Source organism: Sciurus vulgaris, assembly GCF_902686455.1.
Source record: "Sciurus vulgaris genome assembly, chromosome: 1".
In the NCBI taxonomy this organism is placed as follows: Eukaryota; Metazoa; Chordata; class Mammalia; order Rodentia; family Sciuridae; genus Sciurus; species Sciurus vulgaris.
In genome coordinates this window covers 81,565,890-81,589,786 of record NC_136461.1, presented here as the reverse complement: position 1 = coordinate 81,589,786, position 23,897 = coordinate 81,565,890, and the positions used below count along the sequence as shown (strand labels likewise).

Here is a 23,897-nt window from a genome sequence, read left to right as displayed (position 1 = left end):
GTACCAAAAATGCATTTTTTATGATACCATGAATGTAAAAGTCAAGAATAAACAAAATTATTTTCTGGTGATAGAAATCAGAATTGTAGCTATTTCTGGGGGGTGGGAGTTGCCTCCTGGGTTGAGGATAAGGTAAATTTCTGGAAATGTTTTATATATTGATTTAGTTACATGGATGTATGTATTTGTCAAATTCACCGAACAGTACAGTATATGTAAAGTATACCTCAGTAAATTACTGTGGACACAAAGACAGAAGATTTGACTCATTGCAAAAAAAACACAAGGAAAGAAAAATCCTATTTTTAATGCCTGTAGGTAAAGGAATGGAGGAAACAGGAAAGAGAAAGAGTTAAAAGCTAGAGGTCTCTGAATATAATTTGTGTAGATTTGATTTTGGAATTGTGAGAATATTTTTCTTAAAAATGTAAACCAATTTAAAAAGATAAGAAATCCCTCAAATCAAAAGCAAAATGAATCAAAAAAGTTTCTGTGCATTGTGTTGGTGGCCAACCATATAAAGGGAATTCTTTCAAGAGATTTTATAACAAGAAATTGTATATCTTCATGGGATCTTAAAACAAAAAGAATCCCCCCTGCAATTCTTAAGCTTTTCAATAATCATATTGTTAGTAATAATACTGATATTATTCTGAAATGATGAACTATATAGTGTAGGATAAAGCAAATAAGTAATTATACTGATGTTAATAGAAACCATAGTCTTCACTGTTAAGGAAATACAAAGATAAAATTCAAAAATATAATAAGAATTCTGGGATCTTAAATTTGAATTAGTTTATGAACTAGGTACAACTTCGTATTTTCAAAAGTCTATTTCCTGGCTCTGTCCACTAATAAGACCTAGAGAGAATGCCTGATCAAATGCAATATGTGCATCAAGTACCAGATTGTGATCCCTGAATTCTATTTCCCTGTTCCGTCCAGCGGAACTGGCGCGGAGAAAGGAGACACCACCAATCTTTAGTTGACGAGATTTATTGCGTCCTCCCTGTTTTTCTGCCTCCTTTGTTCTTCCCTATCTCCCTTCTTCTTCCCTCTCTCTCTCTCCTCCCCCAGGCTCCTAGCTTATCAGCCAATTATAGCAAAGCTTTCTCTCACGCAGGAGCGCATGCAGAGGAATGCCAGCATAACGCTATATGAATCACGAGCTGTCCACGCGCGGCATGATATTAGATAGCCAATCCTTGAGCTTGGCGTTAACACGTCCTAAGTCTCCAAGGAACTAGTAAGCAAGCAGCCTTTTTGGGTACTTCCTTATTTTGGTAGCCAGTGCCCTTTGGCTCACTGCCAGGCGCCATCTTGTCCAAGATGGCCCTCAACATTTCCCATTAAATGGAACTAGGGCTTTTTGGTGAAACAGATGACCTGGAGCAGGAATTGCACACTGCAAGCCTGAGACATGGTGGTAGACAGGGTGGCAAGGAAGATGTAGAGATTCCTGAGGTCATGTCAGTAGGACTCATAAGTCAACCTGTCAAGGCTTCCACTGGCCACAAATGGGACAATTTGAACATGAATAAGAATGATGGGAAAGGACGGAATACACGAATCCTGCTGACACTGCACATGTTCATAGAGACTCTCCAAAAGGAGAAAGTAAACACTATGTTCACCTTTGGATGATCCTGGGGAAACAGCTCATTATTCTGAAAACAGGAAAGTAAAAAAGAACCCAAGTTTGAACTTCAGGGTAACCAACAGAGGAAAAGATGCTTCTTTTTTAGGGAGTGCCAGTCAATAATTAAAGAATGTTATCATTTTGCAAGTCCTTAAAGAAATAATTGTTCTGGGCAACAATCATTGAATGAATTTCCCAGGGCTGCCATAACAGCATACCACAAACCAGGTATCTTAAAACAACAAATTTATTGTCTCACAGTTCTAGAAACTAGAAATCTGAAATCTGGCAGGCAGTGCTCCACTGAAGCCTCTGGAGGAGGAATCTTCCTTCCTCTTCCAGCTTCGGGAGGTTACCAGCAACTGGGAATTCCTCGGTTTGTAATGCCTCAATCCAGTCTCTGCCTCAGTGACTGCAGGGCCAACTTCTCCCTGTGTTAAACGTCTTCCTTTTCTTATGAGGTTTGGGTTATGGCCTGCCCTCATCTAGTATGACCTCATTTTAACTGAATTACATCTGCAAAAACCCTATTTCCAAATAAGGTCACATTCATAGGCATGCAAGTTTGGAGGTCAACATATCAACATAGGGAACACAATTCAACCCCATAATAGTCATCAAGAACTGCTAATATCCCAAACAGAAAGGGCATTCTATTTTTCCTGACAGAAGTAGAAGACATCGCCTATGAAATGTTATTGCCAAAGAATTCTACCTAAATCAGGCCAAGTCTAGATCTACCTATCAATTTCTAGAAAGTAGAACAAAAGGGCATGTTAAAAAAATACCACGGGTGGGCTGGGAATATAACTCTGGTAGACCACTTCCTTAGCGTGCGCAAGGCCTTGAGTTCTATCCCCAGCATGACAAAAACCAAAAAAAAAAAAAACATGACAGACACAAAATAAGCAGAATCCAAAATGTGGGAAACTCTACAGGACAAAAGACTTGGTCTCTTTCACAAACTGCAAGGAAAAAACAGGGAAAGAAGCCTATAAATTAAAATGAACATAATAGTAGCATAGCAACTAAATATAATGGATAGATTTTTTTTGTATTTTGAATTTGTAAATTTGAATATTTACTAGATTATTTAATGTTATAAAACGAGAGTCCTTAACTTACAGGAGTACATATCATCAGATAAAACAGCATCATGTTTGGGGTGGGAGAATGTGGAGGTGAGTTAGGTCTGAAAGAGGATGTCCTGTTAATTAACAGTGTGTACATGGGAGTTCATTATCCTCTTTACATGCTGAAATGTTCTTGCCTATCAAGTTAAAAAATTAAAATGCAGTACGTTAAGTTAATATTTCTCTTTTTGGGGCATTATCACAACCTACCTGTTGAGGACCCCACCTTTCCCAGTTTCAATGAGATCTACATACTTTTATAGGACATTGAGTTTCTCTCTTAAAATTATCCATGGCAACTTCATCATTGATGGAGACCCTTTTGTTTGTTGGCATTCCTGGTTAGCTGACTAGAATATTTTTCATTAGTTAAGAAAGAAATTTTTCAAAACTCCTTTTGTATAAAAGCTGCGATGTCTGACTGTCTCTGGGTGCAATTTCCATTCCAGGTCACCCATTTCGCCAAGGTGCCCTAGTTCCATTTAACGGGAAATAGTATTTAGAGACTACAAACTGGTACAAGGGGCACCTACACAGAGTAAAAAAGAACGTTCAAAAACTGCAGAAAAAGTAAAACCTCTCCTCTCCATTTCTACTCCCTAGCATCCACAGTTCCAAGTTTCTTGGGAATCATTCCAGATAGTTTTGAAAGTATGTGTAAAAATAAACATGATTTGGACCTTAAATAATGTTTGCAACCTTCTTTTTATTATTTTTCATCCAGCAGTGTACCTTACAGTGCTATTCACAGCAGCAAATGCAGATCCTCCTCTTTATCATTCCACCATATGGAAATGCTATCACTAATTTCAAGTCAGCAGTCGGTGGTACGAAGCAATCAGCAATCGCACAACAAAGGGCAGGCACCTGACCGCTTCACCTTGCGAGTCTCCAGCCGCCCAGCGCTCGGCAGGTGGAGCCTGGGCGGCCAGGAGCGCGCCTGCCCCAGAGGCGCGCGCACCCGGGAGCGCCCCGGCGGGCGGCTGTCTGGGCTGAGGGTCTGGGCGCGCCCCGAATCCTCTCTTGAATGATGTCTCAGACCCGAAGAAGTGAAGCGTCAGCGCCGAGAGATTCGCCTGCCCATTGTCATTAGGTAAGTTCGAAAGAAAGATTCTTAGACTGAGGGATCTTAAACTCGGATTGCCTTGGGCGGGCGATTGCTCTAAAATGCTGATGTGCCTCTTCTCTGAAAAAGGGTAATAAAAGTAAGGTTCCGTTTTAGTCTTCTTTTTTCTTTCCTTCTTCTTTTTTTCTTCTTTTAAAAATGTGATTTGTGTTTAAGCCTCCGGAAGTCCTCAGTGTTAGCGAGGCTTTGATTTCCTGAAGTGTGCGACTTTACGTGGGACATCTCTTTGCCAGATTTTGGAATTTCCTGGCAAGGAAGAAAGGCAATTTGAGTAACCCGGACACAGACAAATACATTTCATTTCAACAAAGCTTTCAGGTGTCATTGAATATATGTGAGAAACAAGATAGAAAGCTATAGAAAGTGTTCTTTAAAAAAAAAAAAAAAAGTAGAAGTATTCTCCTCTTGACAGCTCACCTCCTGAACAGGATAACTTCAGGCCATGGCTTTGCTGGGAAAGGTTTCTTAAGACCACAGGGAAAGACCATGGTTGACAAACAACTGTCTCAGTCCAGGCTCTGTGGGGCTTCCTTTCTAGTTTGTTTACCAAGTATCAGAACTTGGAGCAAAAGGCACAAATTTGGTTTGTTTCTCCTCTTTTAGAAGATGTTTATATGCTTCTTGTTTGAAAAGTAGATAAAGGTTTACATAGTTTCTCTCTGAAAGGGTATGTTTTGGAGTTGTTCCTTATTGCTTATTGTTGGAAGAATTTTCCCTTTGTGAAATTTGACCAATCAACAGTTATTAGAAGACAAAGATGTTTGTTTGGAAGGAACCAATAAAGTTTGGTAATGACTTTTGGCTTAAGAATAGAGACTACTAAGAAAGCAATGCATTAGAACTTGAAGTAGTGATTCAAGACAGGGATAAGATGACCGACTATTGGGAAAAGGTTGAGTCCTGGGAAAGAGTGGCGGTCCTATGAACTCCACGGAAGAGATGCAAGAAGAGTGGTTAGGAGTGAAGGACTATTTGGGGTTTTGTATTTTATTTTTAAAGCAGGGCTGGTGGGTATAGTTCAGTAGTAGAGTGCTCGCCTAGCGTGCATAAGGCCTTGGGTTCTATCCACCCCCCACACCACCACTACGCACACACACACACATACACACAAACACACACACATCATGAACATCTCTTTGGAAAGAAATGGAGGTGAGGCTACTGGCTACTGGGATGAGGGGTGGACTGACCTAGGATGTCCTGCTCAACTTGGGACAAGGATCTGGATGAAGTTCAGTATTGATGATTTCCAGGACTGTGAGAAAAACCAGTCAGAAACTTTAGAGAACAGGTCCAGTCATCCAGTTTCATGGGGCCATGGAAAGAAATTCTGACGGGAGACCAAATGGATTAGGTTCCAGCAGAGAAGAACCCTGATTCTCCAGGAATTTATTCAGGAAGCTTTCTGTTTGCTCTTCCCATCAGTCCCATTGGGGTGTCCCATTTTTCATCACTTGTTCAGACTCCCTGAACAGCTTTTATGTTCTGAACTGTTCAGTTCCATAGAGAAGTTAACTATTCACTAGCCTGTAAGATGTTTTTTTTTTTTTTTCCACCTATGAAATTCTCTCAAGCCCCTGGCATTGTAGAGTGCCAAAATGAGTGAATTTGAACAACTGTGACCTTCAGCTGCCTGTGGATTATAGATTTGAACTTAGGGATCCTTTTAGTCACCAGGAGAAAGTACTAGAAAGGGACATAGGATCTTCCCTCCCTGCCTTGGGGGTCTGTAAGCTAAAACCTGTTCTTCCAACTAGCCTATTAATCTCCTGACCAATCTTGAGTTTAGTCTCTCTACACAAATCAATTTCCTAAAGAGACAGAATACCAGGGTGCCTGGTTTAGGGGTTAGAAAAACCTGGGTTCAGAATTGCTCCCACCATCAATGACTGCCTATATACCCTTCAACAAATCTTTCAGTACTTCCCCTTAAGAAAAAAATGAAAGGGTCAGATCAAGATGCATAAAGATTTTAGTATCCTAAAAGGCAGAGCTGGAACCATCAAGACAAAATTTAAAACAGTTGAGTAAAGGGATAGATGCTAGAAAGAGCTAGCATCTTTATTCCTGTGGAAAAAGGTTCATTTGCCCCTGAACTGAATATGAAACAAGAGTGAGCTATGAGTGCTGGCACAGCTCACCACCACAGGTACTATGGATAGAAACACAACTTTGAAAATAGGGAGGGTTAGAGTCCTGCCTTGCTCTGCTCTGGTCTGGCCTGCCCATAGTATCTGCCACCTCCAGTCTTTTATCTGTTTCTAATCCTCTCTTCAGCTTGCAATTGGAGTTAATTTTTCTTAAGATTCAAATTCAATTATGTCACTCCTTTGTTTAAAAGTCTTCAGTGGCTCCCCATTGCCCTCAGAATAGAGTTCATAAAATGCCTTTAGTGATCTAACCCCTGCTAACCTTTACAGTGTATACCTTTGTCCTCCACTGACCTAAAATCCTGCCTCTAGTAGTTCCAAACCACTGGCAGTTCCCAGAACTGGTCCTTCTTGGTGTCTCCTCTGGGTGCACTGTTCAGCATCCCCACCACAGAAACCTACTCCTGTCAACTTCTCCATCCTCTGGGTTTTCAGAGTCCCTTTGGTTTGCCCCATACGTCACTTCCCACATTGCACTGCAGTTGCTTGGGAGTGTCCCACTCTCACACCCAAAGCAGTAAGACTGTCCAGGGCAAGACAGGAGTTTTCTGTTGTTGTTGGCATCTATCTCCTGGTAGGCACTGAGTGTACGTATGTAGAGTCAATGGAGTGCTGGGCGTTTCAGGGAAATCAACTGAAAAACCAAGTGCATTCAGAGAAAGATATTAAGATGGCAAGGAATTTGGGAACAAGGTTGGATAACAAGCAGCTAAAGCTGGGACAGTTTGCCCAAAAGAGAGCATTGTAAGAGGCCTAATAACTCACCTTCATATCAAGGGTTGCCATAAGGAAGTGGAAAAATGATTTAATCTGAATTCATCAAAGGGCAGAATTAAATCTCTGGAGGGAGTGATGTGCTGTATTTTGGTACATTGGTGGAGGAAGGGTGCACTGTTGTGAAGAGATAGCTTTCTGGTAGTCTAAAGAGCTCTCCGGCCCTAAAAGACCCCAGCACCATCTCAAGAACATGTTTGGAAGGATTCTTGTTGTGTGAGACATTCACCTAAATAATACACACTCTCCTGCAGAACATGGATGTTAAGATCTGTAGGTGCCTACACATTAAAAAAAAAAAAAAAAAAAAAAGTCACTTTCTTGTATCAGCCATAACACCACACAATTTAGAAAATTAAATTGGTATTCTAATTTCTGAATTCCCCTTAGCAGCTTCAGGGTGTATTAAGAACTCCAAGTCTACTTATGATGTCTGGTCCACTTAATTTATTCCATTGAGAAAGGAAAGAGGAACGTGGAGAAATTATATAACCTATCCTAGTTTTTGCAGGTAAAAGGAAGAGACAGAATTAATAGAAAACAGAACTCTCAATCCTAAGCAGTAAAGTAGATGACTCCTGATGATCTCACATGCCAAGTCATCCTATGATGTTTCATGTCTCTTGTTTTTCCTTCATTCTACATGTAAAGTCCAAGAACACAATCATGGCTATGAGGATGAGCTCTGGAGCAGAGATTGCCCATGTGACCTCATAAAAAGCTACTTAAATTGTTTCCTCTTTCGCTCTCTCTCAGTTCTCTCATCTTTCACTTTGCTCACCAATAAAATGGATAAAATAATGAAATAATTTCATAGGATTTTTGTAAGGGTAAAATGAGAACATAGTACATGGCTATAGTAAGTGATTAATAAACATTAGCTAGTATGATTAGTACTAGATGAGGACTGGACTTGGGAATAAAGAGAGCTGATTTCTCATTCCATTGCTAAAGGTATAGTACAGTGATCTTCAACTGTTTTATGCAAAGCCTTAGATGTTCCCCGCAGCTTCCATGGAGAGCCAGGGGTGAGAGGACATCATTGGCATAGAACTTTCTGGGGGCATGTGCACTCAGACAGTGCTCCTGTGCTGCTGTCTGTGGTCCTGAAACATAGTTTGTCATTTGAACCTAGTTAATTCCCTAGAAAACAAGATTTGAGGTAAGGGTTGCACCCCACAGCTCCTTGTCCTTTCTTCCTCCCCCATAATTTCCTGCCTATGGCTAGTACCCCCCTCAACTAGAATCTGGATAAATTGTTGATAACCTTTTGAATCATTAGCTGCTTTATCTTCAAAAATGGGTAATTTCCAACCCCTCATATGTTCACGAGGAGGCTGCCAGGTTAAGTGCTTTCCTATATGTGTAACGCTTCCCTTCTCATGTCTGCCAAAGGCAAGATAGTGGCAACAAAATGATATGTTTGACTCAGTGCTTCCCCTGCCCTAGTAGGTCACCGGAATCTCAAGGCCACAGAAGGTACAACTCTACTTCTGACAGTCCCAGGGGACTCATATGGTTTCACATTCAAGTTTTCCTGAGGACAGGATCAGCACTACCCACTACTATGTCTCCTGATGGCCCGTATCAGCCATTACCATCTCTACCATTGCTAATATGCCATTTCCTTTCTGGTAGTCCCCATGGCTGGGACAAGACAGGTCTCTTCCCCACCAAGGTCGCAGCTCTCCTAGTACATGTCTCAAAGTGTTCTATTGCTGTTTCAATCTAGAGATACTTGGAATAGATTCTCAGTGGAGCATGAGCTAAGGGACAGTTGAGTCACCTATCCCTCCTCCAAGACTTTACTCCAAAGCCTTCTTTTTTTTTCTCCTAAAACAAGATAACCCATCCATCACTGTCTCAGAATAAAGTCCAGCTTCACCAGGGCCTCCCAAGGGAAGAGATGGGGGCACACTGCCTTTGTCCTCTTTCTTGGTGTCAGAGTTTTATCTGACATCCTGCAGCTCAGCTTTATTTCCAACACCCTCATCAGATAACTCTCCAGGTGGCCCACCCAGTGGGCAAAACTCCCAAGGGCAGTGGGCCAGCTGGACTCCCCCTGTGATTTCCAATCAGAGTCGTGAATATGCTTCAGACTCTGCAGTAGGGAAGTTTTCATACCTGATAGAGTGTTATTTCAAGGAAAGAATTAGAGAGAATTTTCCTTTTCTTAGATTCACAAAGCAGAACAATTCTTGCTATTGATTTGGCCCATTCTTCTGGTTCCAAGCTGGTTTAACTCAAACAATGATTATTAAACTTAGAAAGAAAGACAGGAAAACACCTCCCAGATATTGAAATGATATAACATCCCCTTGGTTTGGAGGGTGCTTTGTTGTTATTGTAGTTTTTCCTAAAGATCACACTAATTCTCCTGGGGTTCAATTTGAGCCCTTTGCCTATTGTTCCTGTTTTGGCTATTTCCATCACAGGGCAATTCTCTCTACCTGAGTTCTTATCCATCCCATCACACACTCACACATACACACACACCCCACTCACATTTCCCACATCCCTACACACACATTTAGTCCTACGCTGTAATCACCTGTGTCTGACTTGGCCCTGGGAGATGTACAGGGAGCCCTGGGTTTGCAAAACTATAAACATATTTTCCCCAGGAGATGCTTATGCAGCAATCCAGACATTCTCCGAGCTCTGCCTTTTAATTAGTTTGGGGAGTTGCAGCCTAACGGTGTGGGTGTGCTTGCCAGCTGTGCTTTTCGGGAAGTTATATGGTTGGCACTCATTCTGTCTCCTCCCCCAGGGTTAGGAAATTATAGAGCTCTTGCTTGTCTTGGAAGTGTGAGCACTGACCTTACCCCACAGAACTACCCCACAGAACTCTAGATGCTCCCGGGCCTGTTGCAGCCAGAACTCAAAGGCCCTTAGGGACCAGTGTGGCAATAGTCAGATCTCAGCTTGTTTTCCTTGAGCAGGCCTTTGAGCTAAAAGGAATTGCTTTTATCTGTGACTGTTCAGTCCCCTTGGGTGACTTGTTGCAGAATCAGTGCCGGACAGAGACTAGAGTAGAGATTTTTATGGCTTGAGGGGTACCCGTGTCTCTCACATGCAGGGCCCTGTTTGTTCTGGAGGCTACAAGATACCTTATCCCCATGAAAGGAGGGGACCTGAGGATCCCTTCCAGCCTTCCTTCCTGAGAGGCTGCCCTGTCTCTGCCTCCCATGGGGGCCCTGTGACTGAAATCAAATCTCTCATCGCTGCTCTCTCTTAAATTAAACTTTTCTCCTCTACACAGTCCCCTCTTGTTTTGTTTATGTGTTCTCTCTCGGGGTGACCATATCACACTCTCAGCTGCTTCTCCAGAGTTCAGCACATCCCCCTCTTTGAATGGTGGGTGATGGTGTTCTTCCTGCCTTTTCCCGTAGATACTTTCCCAGCTCAACTCTGAGTGGCCAGTTTCCCACATGAGTTGTGTAGGTTTCCAACTGACACCTGCAGCCCAAACCCATCAGGGCACAATTTTCTTTCTTATCTCACCCTTTGGCCTGGAGTTCACACTTTGTTTCCTCTTATCCACACCCCAGGTTTTGTGGATGTTACACACACACATACCTCACTTGGTCTTTGGGCCAGGGCCTTGACCAGCTTCCTTCCTTTGCTTGTGGCTTCTCCAGCAGAGATTCTCTCCACACAAGGTGGATGCCGTGCCTGTTGACTCTTAATTCCATAGTCTTGCAGGTAGCCACTTGCTCACCATCTAGGCCCAGCATGTCACATTGATTTTCATAGTGTGCCTCAGCAAAGCCTTAAGGGCCCAGCTCCACAATGTCCCTGTCACCTTTGAGGCCTAGACTGAGGCACAAACCAAGGGACTCAGTATTCTTTGAAAAATGATGTTTTTCACACCTAGAAAGATAACTTTCACAACTTCTAATTTCATTCACTTGGTCTAAATGAAATGTATTTGGATATTATATTTGTTTTTCAAAAGAGCAAAGAAAGCTTTATATGGATGGTTTCTTTTAATTTTTTTAAAGACATAATAAATACATATAGTTCAATATCCAAAAAGTATAAATTCTTATAAAGTCAAAAACTTTTTTTTTCAGCCTTGTCCTCCTTCTTTCCAGGTCACATCCTCCCTGGATAGTCACCATTGGTAGTTTCTGTGTTTAAGATCGATCTTGATAGTCTTGTACTAGATTCAAAACCAGTGACTGCTTCAGAAACAATGGCATGCTGGCTGGTTAAATAGAAAAGAAGGCCTTCTTTCAATCTGTCACATATTTACCATTTAGGATTGAGTAACCTACCCTACCCCCACCCTTGTGGCTATATAAATTCTCTTTTAAACTCCTTTCTCTCTGACAGTCTCTACAATGTAGCTTTTGTTGTCCTATGAATTTTTATCTCAGCCATCTTTGTCTAAGTGTCTTTGTTTCGATGTGTTGAAGCTTAATGCAGATTCCATTACTTGGGAGCTTTGAGAATTGGCCCCAGCTAATCAGATAAGCACTGGATAAATTCCCTGGAAATCTCCGATAGATAGGCTTAAAAAGATCCAGCACAATCAGTTTATCATGACAGGATTAAGACTGGTGCAATCAAAATGGAGGAAACCCTGTGGTTTTTTAAAATAACTTGAAGAGGGTTCCAAGAACTAGAGTTGAGTGTAGGCAGGCAGACATGCTCAGCCTCAGGCAGGGTGTGCCCTGCAGTCAGCCCTGGCTTTGGACAGAGGTCAGTGGGTCAGCAGCAGGAGAGCCTGCATTCCTGTAGTCAGAAAACTCGTCTGGGCAGATGAGCCTTTGGTGAGTTCCTAGACACTCTCATCTCTTGGCCCCGGGTAGGGTGCGGGGGCAGTGGCAACCCAGTCTTTATCAGCACTGTCTCTTACTCTGCTCAGGGCAGTCACCTGCACTCTCACCCTGCCACATACACAGACTTAGTGTCACAATAAATTTATCCCAAGTCTGCATTTCTCTAAAGTGGTTCCAGTTTGGTCTGGAGGGACACTAGCACTGGTTGGTGGCTCATTTGTAAGGACAGAACCTCCCCTGAGTAAAAGCATTTGTAGTGGTCGCTCTGTTGACTGGTGCCATTCACATTGCTGTGAACTGGCACTGCAGTTAAAGATGCTAGAGTCAAATTCATAGAAGCAGAGAATAGAATGGTGAGTGTCAGGGCTGAGGGAGGGGAAATGGTGAGGTGATGATCAAAGGGTACAAAGTTTCAGTTATGCAAGATAAATAAGTTCTAGAGATCTACTTACAGCACAGAGCCTACAGCTGGTAAGGCTGAATTGTACGCTGATGAGGTAGAGCTTATGTTAAGTGTTCTTACTGCGCACACACTGTCAATTCTTTATTTATGGGACCAAAATACAAGACTTGAACAACTTAGAGGAGGAAAGATTTATTTTGGCTCAGTATTCAGAGGTCTCAGTCCATGGTCAGCTGGCTCCATTGCTTTGGGCTTGAAGGGAGACAGAACAGTATGGTGGAAGGGCTTGGAGGAGGAAAGCTGCTAAGCTCATGGCAGCAGGAAGCAGGGAGGGGGAGGGAGCAGAAGGAACTAGGGACACAGTATTCCCTTCTAGGGCACCCCCCCCCCACCTCCTACAGTTTCCACTACTTCCCAATAATGCCATCTCGTTATCAATCCATCAATAAATTAGTTCATAGATGAGGTCAGGGCCCTCATGACCCAATTACTTCCCAAGAGCCCCACCTCTGAACACTGCTGCACTGGGGACCAAGCCTTCAACACATGAGCCTCTGAGGGACATTTCGGATCCAAACCATAGCACACACACACAAAATGATAAGGGTGTGCCAGGGAGCTTTGGGAGGTAATGAATATGCTTATGGCTTTGATGGATGATAGTGATGGTTTCATTTCTAAATTTTCTTAATTTTTCTAGTTGTACACATTTCTAAATTTTTCCAGTTATAAACATTAAGTATGTCCAGTCTTTTACCTTTTAATCATAACTCAATAAAGTGGTTTAAGAAGAAAAAGATACTGACTGGTGATCTTAGAGATAGTCCTCAGATACCATGGATTCAGAATGAACAAGAGCAAAGGAGACTTGCTGTTTAGGTAGGAAGTGTTAACCTTCAGTTTTGAGCCTATGAGAATTGATCATTCTGTATGGTGTACGGTGTGTATGATTTATGTGGCAATACATTTTAAAAATTCAATTACCAAAATGACCTCCCTCAAGAGCCACACCCTCAATCGTGGTTATTGTGTGCCACACCAGGGACATGAAAAGGAAGGCAAATACTTGCCTCAGATAAACCTCCTGGTCCTTAATTAGGAGTTGGGAAGAAGATACAGGATACAGGATCCTGGCTACTAAGCCTGTGCCACTGCCAGCCACTTACCCTAGAATGCCCCAGATGTACCTTCTAGCTCATGCCTGAAGTTAGTCTATCCAGCCTCTGAGCTTGGGCACCCCAATCCTGAGGGCTGCCTGGATAAGGAGCGTCTGCTAGGCCAGAAAGTGCAAACACGCAGGTATGTCACAGTAGGTGGACCCCTTCCAGGGACTGTGGGCAAGGCCTGGAGTTAGACAGGACTAGAGGATACATCCAGACCCAAACTGAAGGATCATCTCTCACTTAGACTATAGGGGATCTGAATCAGGGGTGTGGTCAGAGCCCACAGGAGAGCTGGAAGCCAGAATTAAAGAGAAGAAGGACTCTGACTGGTCCCCCAAACTGAAGAACTCAGAGCAGATATGAAAACCAGGGTGAGAGGCGAGGGCTCTGAGTACCACGAGCACTGAAGGGGGAGAGGGATGGCAGGGCTGGTGTCAGGAGAGAGACTGTCTCCTGGTAGGCCAGAGCAGAGGGCCCAGGCAGCAGGCTGCAGCCGTGGTTCAGGAGAAGGGAGGGGATGGCCCCAGCAGAGACATGGACCATGGCAATGCCACAGACATCCAAGAGAGGCTCCATATGCCTGGTGCCTGGGCTGGAGGTGGGAGAGAAGAAGAGGTCTCAGATCATGCCCATGACTCTGCCCTGGCTGACTGAGTGAATGTCACAGAGGCTGAGTCCATAGAAAGACTCAGTCTGTGGATAGAGAAGAGAATGAGTAGGAGGCACCTACCTATGAGACATTCGATGGAGGGTCACTGATGTCCATGGTTGAGAATCATCATCATGGGAAGTAATGAGAAGAGATGCCCCTGTGTCCCCCAGAAGAGTGGGTGGATTGAGAAGAGAGGCAAAGGTTGGAACCCCAATGACATATCCACAGGTAAGAGGCCATCACCGCTCTGGAGAGGGCAAATTTAGGACAACAGTGGTACTCAGGCTTGGGCACTGGTGGGGCAAAGACATAATTGCTGTGGGGTGGTTGTTCTGGGTGAAGAGGGCTGTCAGAAGTCAATTCCATCGTGGCAAGCAGGGGACAGGGGCTGGCCTGGGCCTTTTGGTCTTGACGATACTCTCAGCTGTCAGTACTGCTCTCAGATTGCTGGCAGTGGGTGATAGACAAGAGGAAATGAATGTGGACTTGGAGTGGTACTTTCCAGATCCACAGGCAATCATGTGGATGTGTGGCCTGTGGTTCAATGTACTCTGTCCTAGATGAACAGAGTCAGGGTAGGTGATAGAGATGGGTTGAGTGTGTGCTGGGGTCAGCTCCTACCAGCTCATCAAAGGATTGTGCACATCTCTTCTTCACTCTGTGTTCAATGACATTATATTCACAACTTGAAGTGGGCCATGGTGGGGATATTTGCACCATGGAGACAGGCAAATGCTGCAGATCAGGCCTTTATTTTCCAGAAAGCCAGTTTATTAAGCATTAATCAGCGCACCACTGGGGGTGGCAAAGATTGCATGACAGCAAGTGAAAATGGAGAGAAATGGGCAGGAGCCAGAAAATGGGGGGCTTAAAAGTCCTAATGAAAGCTGAAGAGAACACCTGAGAAGCAGTAGAACTACCATGCATTGCTTGAGAGTGTGGAATTTGAAGCCCAGACCCTTGAGTACATATTCCAACTCTGTAGCTTAATAGTTGTGTGACCTGGAGAAGGTTACTTAACATTCCTGGGCCTCAGTTTCCTAACTCATGAAATAGGAGAAATAATGTCTGCTTCATTGGGCTACTGTGAAATTTAAATAAATTTCATATGTAAAGTACTCAGAATAGCCTGATATGCAGTAAGTGTTAGCTATTATATGTAAATAAGTGGCATAGTTATAATTATCTCCTTAAATGAACACTGAACATTGCAGCTTGGAGAACAGATTGAAGGGGGCAAGATAAAAGGCCAGAAGAGCAGGAAAGGAGCAGTGTTTAGACAAGAGGTGGTGGGAGCCAGAGCTAAGGTGGAGAGAGGGGAATGGATTTAAGGGATCGTGAAGTGGACTGGAGAGGGCTAGAAGATTAATGAACTGTGATGCTGGAAGAAAGGAGAGAAAGACCAAGGAAAGGTACCCATTGGAGAGGTGATCAGGAAAAGTTTTGCAAATGAAATAGGATCAGGCTGTATTTTAAGGGGGCATCTCTGGAGAGAAGGAGGAGGGAGGAAGAACAACAAGGGATGAGAAAGTGTTGGGTTTTTTTTTTTCAGAGGACGTTGGGTTGTAGGGGGCAGTACTTGGTAGGTTCTGACAGTGATGGGCTGTAAGGAGTAGAGGATGTCATTTTGATAGAGGAGTGCAGGTCTATAATGCAGCAAGACCCATCTGTGGCCTGAACTGCCATTGCCTGGCTCTGAGTCTCAGCTGGATCCTGCCATTAGCACTTATTTTTCTCCTGTCCCCATGACTTGTGCACACCCCCTGCATGCAAGCTGTTAGCAAGACAATTCAGAATCTCTCAATTCAATTCTGTGATCTGCATGTGGAGCCTCACTTGGTAGTTTTGTCTACCATGATTATGGACCGAGCATGAAGCAGAGATGGGGACAGTGATACTCCTAGGGCTTTTGTTAGCATGAGCTGAGGTGTATGGCTTTTTGCTTTTGGCAAAGGAAAAGGAACACCATCTTGTTTGTTAATCTGTACATCAGGGAAGTGAGAGAAGGACAAGGGAAGGATGAAATGGATCTGCCCTGGGCCTGGCCCTCCCTGCTGCTTTTGGCCCCTGTGGAAAACGAGTTTGGAGGAAGCAGTTTAAAGAGCTGTTTTCATGAGGGTTATTGTGAGTCACAGAGCATAGGACTGCTGCTGTGGTCCCTGGTGACAAAGCATGGTACAGAGCCAGAGAGAACACCATGAAGCTAGGGCCAGCTGCTAGTGTTCTCATGGTGAACCCCGACAGCCCAAACAGCAGAACAGTAGAACCAGTAAGAGAAAACCAGAGGAGGGAAGAATAGCAGGGAGGTTGCCTTTGCTGTCACCAGCGGACAGGGCATGGGCATGCAGCAAGTGGAACAAGAACATGCCATCTGTTATTAAAGTTCTTTTGAATTCAGTTGGATCCACAGGAAGGTGGCCTGGGGACATTTGGGTTACCCCAGAAGTGAAACATGAGACCACATCCACACTTACCTGACTGACCTGAGCTTGGGTTTTTGGGGTGGCTGAGGGCACACACTGACTGCAGGCCTAGGGTCCCTAGAGGTAGTTAGTGCCTCTGTCTCTAAGGCAGTCTGGGTTGCCGCCTGTACTACTCTCAAGGGAAGGGCAGAGAACAGATCTCAGCCAGGGATCACCTGTGGTTTCAGCAGGCCCACGTGGACCTGGCTCAAGATAGGGTCGTTGGGTGACAGGATGGCACCCACTGGAGAGTGAGGTATTCATCTCAGTGCAAAGGGCTGGGCCAGTCAGGAAGGCAAGGTTGGCACTTCAATGCTCAGGAGCTAAGACTGTGGTCAGCCTCCTTTCTGTACAGCTCTGGGCTGGTCACACTCCCTGGGTCCAGCTCTGTAAGGGCTTGAGTTGGTTCAGGACAGTGGCGTCAGCAGAAATGCATGAAATCCCTGTGGTGATCAAGTGTTCCAGGGAGTGGAAGCTGTATGACCTCTTACCTTGCTCTGTGTCTTACAAGGGGCAGGCCCCTAGCTCTGTATGAGCCAAGAAGCCAATACATGCCTTTTTTTTTTTTTTTTTTTTTTTTTTTTCTTGAGCTAATTTGGGCTTCTGTCATTTGCAGTGAAATCTAATGCAACTACAGTAATATCCAGATTTGATCCCAACAGTGCATCTTTGTCAGTCTCCAAATATCTGTCCTATCTGTCCCTTCTCTTCTATTCCCACTGAGGTGAGTGAAGCACCCACCAATATGCTGTGTACATAGAAGATACCAGCCTGCTCCCCACTTCTCACTACCACCTCCCCAACAGGACCTTTAGCACCTTATAAACTGGATTATTGCTGAGCTTCCAACTGGCCCCTTAGTCTTTTCATCCCCACTCCCTCCAAACATTATGCTTGCTGCCCCTCCACTCCTACTCTCCCCCTGCCGGGGGTGATATTCTGATATATCCCCAAGGGAGGGTGAGTCCCACTGAGAATGATCGAAGATCAAAATCAAATCCCTTAACCCCTAATTTAAGATTTCCTCTGATTCTAATCATATTATTCAATCCTACCCATTCACACACACTTCTTTCTAGATGATCTTTCTGTTAGAACAGTCTGGAGACTACAAAAATGCCTTCTTTGTTGTGGTCACATTTATTCTTTTATTCAACATACATTTATTAATAGCCTACTGGATGCCAGGTGCTGTGCCAGGGCCTCTGCCTGAAATAGCCTTTTCTTATCTGAATCCCATCCTGGCCTCCCAGCCTGCCTCTCATTCCCCTCCCACCAGGAGCCTTTCCTGACCTGCTGATCCACCCACTGGTCCATCCCAGCCCTGCTCCTTAACAGTACCTCTTGTGTGCAACTTTCTTGCACACCCCTAATGGCCTATCTTGCATTATCTTTTTATCTTTTCATGTACATTTATCTTCTCCCCCAAAGTAATTTGAAGCAGATATTTTTCTCATCTCCCCTGAATCATTTAGTATGGTACCTGACATCTCGTAGATTTTCAATAAACATTTGTCGTTTGATTCTGTGTTTGATACAACTGAAATGAAAAATGAAACAGGCATGGTGGTGCACACTTGTGATCCCAGTGACTCAGGAGGCTGAAGCAGGAGGATCAATTGCAAATTTGAGGCCAGCCTCAGCAACTTAGTGAGACCCTGTCTCAAAACAAAACATCAAAAGGGTTGGGGATGTAGCTCAGTGGTAGAATACCCCTGAGTTCAATTCCCAGTACCAAAAAAAAAAAACAAAAGAAAATTTAAAAATAAAAAAAAAAGATAGAAAAAAATGAAGAAAATGCAGCAGGCTTAAAAAACAGAAATTACTTATGAAGGTCCAGAGGTGCTGGAAGCCCTTTGCTTCCCCCACTACCTGCAGAAGCTACTTGGTATCACACCCCAGTGCCATCTCTGGCATGGCCCAGTGGGCAGCCTTCCTGCCAAGAGCTGCTCCTGCCCCTCCTGAATACCCAGCTAAGGGGGGAGACCTAGGCCCAGTGTGGCTTAGGAGATTAGCTGAAGTTGGTGGGTTAAACCCATCCTATTTTTCATGAAGAGCAGAGAAAAAGAGGTCTTTCCTGTCTACTGTGCTTAGCTTTGGGCGCCTTCCTGTTGTCATAATGGTTTTTTGTTGGTGGCAAAAGCCTTTTCAGAACAGAGGGGAATAATTCACCCTTGGCCACACTTTAACACTGTTGCAAGTGCCCTGCTAACTGTGCTGCAGGCTGTGGATTGTGTCAGCTCATGCAGGCGCTTTGCAGTTAGTGGGGGATAATAACTGGCTGGAGTGAGTTCTAACTGTGCACAGCAGTGTTGGGGAGGTGAGCAAAGGGCATTGGGAGTTGTCTGATGAGTGCTCTGAGCTGGTGGGTGTGGGACCTTCCTCAGTTCATCTGCCCGCAGCCACCCCTCCCCCGTCTCAGCCTGAGACGGGTGGACAGGCCAGGGGACAGGACATCTGCCCCCTCTGTTCTCTCACAGTCACTCCTCAGCCAGCATCCACTGTCCCTCCTCCCAAATGAGAGGGAAAAATAAAAATAGATGACGATGATTCCTTGGGATGAACAGATAGCAGGGGACCAAGTTGGACTCAATTAAATGAGGACTTGGTGTGTTCTGATAGGTAAGCATGGCTCCTAGATTTGGTCAGTATTTCTTAGTTCCCAAGGTTTTTCTCACATTCTCCTCCTGGGTCCCCACCAGCCTGCCATGCATTAACAATGACATACACCACTAAACTCAAAGCAGAGCAAGGTTGCAGGCACCTTTGGGAATTTCATGGAAGTGTCTGAGATTTAGATCATCCTAGAACTGCTCCTAATTAGAATTGTTTCCTAGACAATGTCCTGGCCTGTGCTGGACTATCTTCTTGGGCTTAACACAGGTCTCCTGGACTTCTTTTCCAAGATGGCAGCTGGGTCACTTTTTATGGTGACACCTGCCCTGCAGTCTTCAGCATATGCTTGTCCTTTTCAAACCATAGGTCAAGCTCCAGAAACTCTCCCCTCCTCCCTGGTCCTGTCTCCCATTCAGGCCCAAAGGTTGATCCAGAGCAGTGGGGACTGGGGCCACAGCTTCCTGTTTCTCATTTTCCCTGGTGTCTGGCAGGAGCGGGTGCTGGTGAGCACTGTCCTGTCTCCCTTCAGAGCTGAGGTGCCTGTTCTCCTGGTAGTAGGAACACTGCTTGCTGACAGTGCAGCTGTCTCCTCCCCAGCCACAGGCAGCTGCCTTCCCCAAGGTTTTTTTTCCCAGGGACAACTGCACCTTAATACTGGACCATGTAGAATCCTTCGCCTCCCTTCAGGACATCTCTGAAGGACCACCTCAGCTTCAGAGCTCAGGGATCAGTTGTGGCCTCTAGCACAATGTTTGCTGCTCAACCCTATTTCTGAGCCTTCTCTCACCCCCTGCAGGCATTGGTTCTGAGAGCATACACCAGTAAACCATTCGCACATGGTCTCCTTCTCCAAGTCTGTTTCCCAGGGAAGCATTGCTTAGAGATAATGTATAGGAGCAGCTGCTGTTTCCCTCCATGTGAAGTCAGCTAGGGAATGATGCAGTTGGACGTCTCAGTGCACTGAGATGCCAATGCAACAGTGGGGACAAGAGAAACTGGCGGGGAGATTATAGGCTCCCTTCCTCTGTGGGAGAAGACAGGAGTATGAGGCAGGCCTGTCTCTTCTTTGACGTGGCTTCACTCCCATGCCCCATGCCTTCACTCCCATGCTCCTTTGGAAGACTATGGACCTCTGGACTGTGATAGGAGACAGGAGTTACTTGTTTACAACTCAACAAGTAACCCAGAGGCCAAACACTTACCTTCCCATTGGACCCAGAGCTGACCCCAAAGCCCAGTGACTTTCTTGCCTAGGGTCTAAGCTAGAACCAGGGCTAATCACAGGATGTGCCTGTAGTCCTTCCCACCCCTCTGTAACCCCAAAGAGGCCAGGCCCGGCCAGCCTAACACTTCTGCTTCTCCAGTTCCAGGCAACTCTAGAAGCCTAAAGTGTAAATGTGGTAAGGTCAGGCACCCCCATGTATGGAACATTTTCCCCCTAGTCCTGGGGATTGAATCCAGAGGCACTCTACCACCACACTACATCCCCAGCTCTTATTTTTATTTTGAGATAGGGTCTCACTAAGTTGCTGAGGCTGGCCTCAAACTTGTGACCCTCCTACCTCAGCCTGTACCATCCCCCAGTCACTGTGGCATGAGCCACTGTGCCTGCTAGGACCAACTTTTACATAGCACTTGGCATAGAAGTCAAGGGACACCAAGGACTAGTTGTCAAAGCTATGTGACTCTGAGTGCTCTTGGTGCCAAAATCATTCTAGTCCTTTTCATAGGCTGTACCTGGGCATCCCCTGCAGTGAACCTTGTGGAGGAGGGACAATGGACACAGACACACTTCTGTCCAAGTGATATATGATCTCTTAAGAACTAACTGAAAACCCCTTTAGCTTCCTTTAATGTTTTTGTTTCAGAATCATTTTTTTAAATGTATTTTATAACAATTTCAGTTGAAGTTAGAAAGATAGCACAAAACATTAACTTGCTTTATCATTTTTTCCTAACTCTAAGAGGTCCAAGGGAGCAGGAAAAATTAAGTACAAAGTTTATAATAACTTGTACAGCGTATATAAACGATGGCTCTCCAGGGTAGGTATCAGGCTGGTTTCTAGCATGTGGCACAAGCCACTGGTTTCCTGTGTGAAGGAGGACTCTGTACGACTTGGGGTAATGGGGTTGATTACCAGACCAGTGGGTAGTGTTGCAGAGATAGAGAGACTTGGGAGGGAGCTAAAAGGAGCACTCCAGCAACAGCCCTTGCTGGACCCTGGGCCAGCCATTGTTTTCTAGACGAGGGGGAACCCATGCTATCAAGAGCTCACACTTAGGGGGAATAAAAGTCATTGTGGACTACTATATGCAATTTAAAAACAGCTTAATTTGGTCCCTTTAGGTTATACATAGCTATAAAATCCTGATTATCAGTTCTGTGGCTGTTGATAGTTCTCCACAATTCACTGAAAGTGGCAGAGTTTATAGATAAGAGAGGCACAGCCCACATATCAGGGGACATATTCTTCCCTTCTTACATGTCAAGGGCAGGTGAACTTCAGTAGCAAGCTGGCTCCTGCCTGTGGGAATTCCCAGTCTGGTTTGAGCCCTGAAGTCAACATGATTCCAGATAACTGTGAGACAGGACACAAAACACAATTAAAATGATACAAAAGCCCCTGTCATCAGATGCCATCATAGATCTTTTTAAATGATTAAATGTCTCCTTCCTTCTGTTCACGTGTGTGTGCACACGCACACACACACACACCCTTCACCATATGTTTCTGATTCTTCATCTACATAATAGTGATAAAAACAAAGTCTGGCTCAGTTCACCTCTGAGAGGTCTTATGTGGGTTACATGATGTCAAGCAAGCACCCCGGAAAGATTAAGTGCTCCAGGAATGGAAGGCGTCCCCATCAATGACCATAATTTCATCATCTGTCATTGGATTGCTCTGCGTCTTACTCTGTGTTCCAGGAACAGAGAAGGTCTGAGATCTAGACTCAGACTCTTGGTGATCCCGTATTGACCAAAGCTGGGGAATCCAGTCGGAGGCAGGCATGTTTTCCCCGTAAGGCTGACTGAGCAGTTCTCCAGACATTTGCAACTACACGGCGGAATTCCATCCACCCTCAACGCTTCCAGCCAAGACTCAGCATTAACAAAGCCAGAAGTTTCATTTCTTTGACCGTGGGAGTGCTTCTGTCATCTTTTAAACGACCATTCAGTTTTATGTTCAGTAAACACTTTGATTGAGAAATAGTTTCACTGAGGGGTGAAAAGTTCTTCACTTTTAATAACAAATGAGCAGTGCAGTAGCTCAAGTTCCAGGATTGACACCACATTCTCACCTGCCAAAGGTGACTCCCTGAGTGGAACATCTTGGTCACACACAGAACTAATGCCTGATTCAGGAGTATAGGGCTCCACTGTGTGTGTGTGTGTATGCGCGCGCACCCATGTCCTGAGAGGAGAGGACAAAACTCTGGGAGCATTTTTTACCTACTCTTCTCTACAAGATTTCCTGTGATTTAAACCACAGTAAAGTAACCTTAAGTTCACATGTAAAAAAGCTTCAATACCAGTCTAGGATCTAATATGGTGGCTAGTGGGTGCTCTGGTGTTTCAACGTGGGGAGTGGGCTGTGCACTCTCAGGCAGTTACTGACTTGGGCTGCTTATTAGACTCCCATCTGGAGGTGTTACCCCTGGCCAAGTCTGGAATAGTCTTAGGTATGGGCCTATGTGCACACGCACATGCTGCCTGCATGCATATATAGGGTTTGTGTGCCTATGGCTGGAGGGCCGTATCACTAGACAGTAACAAGATGGACCAAGGGGAATGAGGGTGATATGTCTCCACTATCTAGAAATGTTCAGCTTTCCTGAGCCAGTGAGACATCCCATCTAACAGTATGAATTGGGCCATGTTCCCTTTAGATGTCAGCATTGAAGATGTAGCTGTGTCTTTGTTCCTCACCCTCAAGAAGTTGGGTGGAACCCAACCTGAGTGTAATACAAGAAACAGAGGACATGGATTTGAATCCCAGGTCTGTCACTCCCCTGCTATAGACTTCAAGCAAAACCTCTCTGAGGCTATTTCTTCATCTGCAGAATGGGGGTAAGAGCTACTTCAAAGGACCTTAAAGTTGAACCTACCAAAGTCAATGAATGGGAAAATACTCTGTAAGCTTAAAGCACTATACAAATAAAGAACACTGTTGTTACTGAAGAGACTAACGTCATTTGTCACTTGATTCAACTCAGGGATAGGAAGTAGAGGTGAAACTCATAGTCATACATATATTGCCACAGCTACAACCAGCCCACTGTTCTTTTCTTAAACAACAAATGAACAAAGTGTTGCCAGAGTCAAAAGACAACAATGCGACCAGGTGTGGTGGCATGCTCCTATAATCCCAGCAGATTGGGAGGCTGCAACAGGAGGATCACAAGTTCAAAGCTAGCCTCAGCAATGGGGAGGAACTAAGCAACTCAGTGAAACCCTAAATAAAAATACAAAATAGGGCTGGGGATGTGGCTCAGTGGTTGAGTGCCCCTGAATGCAATCCCTGGTACTGCCTCTGCAAAAAAACCAACAACAATGCCTACTGCTTTTTCTTTTTCCAGCTCAGATGTTAGTTCCCTCTCAGAGAGAGTGGAGGAGGCTCCTTCACTGGTAATATGGAGGCAGGGTTTGGTGCATCAGGCCAGTGCCCTTCTCACTGGGCTTCCAGCCCTCCTCAGTCTTTCCGAATTGAGGACCAGTGACACCACAAAAGCCATTCATAGATCTCAAGATCACCCCTCCCCAGCCTTTTTCCTCTCTACCAAAGAAGGTGTGTCCAGAATTCAGTGAACAATTACATTGTACATGTCACATGAATCCACTCTTTTTCACTCATTTCAAATCCCCTCAATATTTCGAATCTTTGGCACTTCCTATTATGGATAATAAATTACTTGTAACACACTTCACAACCAATTGACTTATGATGGTGTACCTGAAAATCAAGACTGAAAACAAGAATCTTCACC

The 23,897-nt window shown here is 44.6% G+C and overlaps 1 long non-coding RNA gene across 1 annotated transcript in view; it reads left to right on the top strand.

The window, feature by feature from the left end:
* LOC306669043 overlaps nt 1-23,081 on the top strand; it is a 56,255-nt gene extending 33,174 nt beyond the window's left edge. The window contains exons 2-4 of the long non-coding RNA XR_013766004.1: nt 3,500-3,868; nt 21,838-22,220; nt 22,800-23,081. This is a non-coding gene — a long non-coding RNA (uncharacterized lncRNA). The remainder of the gene's footprint in view (nt 1-3,499; nt 3,869-21,837; nt 22,221-22,799) is intronic.
* The last annotated feature ends 816 nt before the right edge of the window (nt 23,082-23,897 follow it).